Source organism: Entelurus aequoreus, linkage group LG26 (genome assembly GCF_033978785.1).
Source record: "Entelurus aequoreus isolate RoL-2023_Sb linkage group LG26, RoL_Eaeq_v1.1, whole genome shotgun sequence".
NCBI lineage: Eukaryota > Metazoa > Chordata > Actinopteri > Syngnathiformes > Syngnathidae > Entelurus > Entelurus aequoreus.
The window spans coordinates 34,451,302-34,453,605 of record NC_084756.1 but is presented as its reverse complement, the minus strand read 5'-3'; positions in this window follow the sequence as shown (position 1 = coordinate 34,453,605).

Sequence of the window (2,304 nt, the reverse complement as noted above, 5' to 3'; positions counted from 1 at the left end):
CTAATAGTTTTAATTAAGTTACACTTTGTACCCGTTGGGCCCAAAAGGGTCCCTCTTAAAAAACTAATAAAAGCATAACTTAAAAATGTTTATTTAATGTACACTTTTTTCAAATCCTTTTTACAATTTCAGATTCAACCATTTTTACTTTTGTTTTTTTCTACAGGTGTTTTGTCTGATAGTTTTAATTATGTTACACTTTGTAAATAAATGATAAAAGTTGGAATTTTACTCAATAACAGTCGCAGTTTTACAAGAAAAACTTTAAATTTTGGCAACTTTATGAAAAGAGTCGTAATTTTACTCGATAAGTCACAATTTTATAAGAAAACTAACATTTTGGCACTATTATATTAATAATCCGAATTTTACTTGGCAAAATGACAAAAGTCATTATTTTACTCAAAAAATTTCACTATTTTACAAGAACAACAAAACAATTGCAACATTGCGATAAAAGACATAATTTTATATGACAAATGTCACGAATTTGCATTAAAGAAAACTAATAATTTTACATAAAAAAGAAATAATTTTATGAGAAAATATTGCAATATTACAGAAACAGAAAGAATATGAGAAATTGTTCCCAATTTTATAAGAAAAAAGTCGACACATTGTGACAAAAAGCCTGCTTTTAGTAAAAAAAAAATTTTTTTTTAATTTTTTTTATAATTGGTTTTTAATCGTCATTATTTACTTCAAGTTATTACAGTATGTCTGTATATACTGACTTTGGAGCAATGTTCACGGACTCTAGTATTTGTCTCTCTATTAGATGCAATGGTTTTCTGTATTGGGACCATTATTTTGGTCCTAACTTGTTCACACCTCCTCATATAGAAGGTATTTTTCCTTGTTGACGTCTCAAGATGGGTAGAAATACAAGAACACACACACATACGCAAGTAGACCTAGTCACTGTTCACCTCGGTCTCACCCCTCTTCCCTGGGTGGGAGTCCATTTCCGTCTCCTGATACATAAATAAATAAGAGGCTACGTAGTGCCCCAGGACGGGGACGGAGGAGACGGCGAGCGGAGAAAAGAATAGCGGCGGACGGACGAAAGAGACGTAAGAGGAGAGGGGCTGTGATTGTTTGAGTCCCGACGGAGGCGGCTTGAAGACGCGAGGGAGAGGCCGCAGTCAAACACATGAGGCGTGGAACACGGGCAGGAGGGAAAGAGAGAAGGAGGAGGAAAAGCTTTGGTGTGAACTGATTGAATGACGTGAATTCAAAGAGCATATGTGGCCTTTAAAGTAGCACTACAATCGAAAAACAAGTTGCCTCTATTTTAAAGCTTTCATCATATATATCTGATTTAGGACACAAAAAAAACGTGCAAAGTTTGCGGGTAAATAAACACGACCAAAATAGTATCGATTTTCAAGAGATTTTGAAAATAATGTGACGTAGAGGAGGAGCCACAGCTCCCTTCCTAGTCAACGACAAAGCTAATCAAGCAGACTTTGTGAGAGACAACAATGATTACCATCCAGATTTTCGAGCCTGAACACAAGGAGGATGAGCACTAGGGTGCCTCCCGGATGTGGCTCGGACTCAGAGGTAGTCACCCTGAAAGGGTTTTCACTTGACAGGTGTGCTTGAAGCTCATGGAGAGAATGCCGAGAGTGTGCGAAGCGGTAATCAGAGCAAAGGGTGGCTATTTTGAAGAAACTAGAATATTAAACATGTTTTCGGTTATTTCACCTTTTTTTTTGTTAAGTACATAACTCCACATGTGTTCATTCATAGTTTTCATGTGACAATCTACAATGTAAATAGTCATGAAAATAAAGAAAACACATTAAATGAAGATATATTTTTACCCTTAGGTCCTAAAACAGTCCTTCTCAAAAATGTGTAATTAAAATATTTTGTAATTAATTAATTTTTTCAATTATTTTCAATAATTTTAGATCTACGCGTATACATATTCATTTTTTGTATTACTTTTTTCTGAGCAATTTTCTAGTTATGTTTGTTAATTAAAACAGTCCTAAAAAAATCAATTTAATGTTTATTTTACACTTTTTTTTTTCAAATCTTTTCAACAATTTTAGATCCAAGCAAATAAATATTTTATTTTTTGTTAACCTTAGATTTATTTTTACCCTTAGGTCCTAAAACAGTCCTTCTCAGAAATGTGTAATTAAAATATTTTTTCATTAATTAATTTTTTCAATTATTTTCAATTATTTTAGATCTAAGCGTGTAATATTCTTTTTTTTAATTACTTTTTTCTGAGAGATTTTCTAGTTATGTTTGTTTATTAAAACAGTCCTAAAAAAAATCTATTTAATG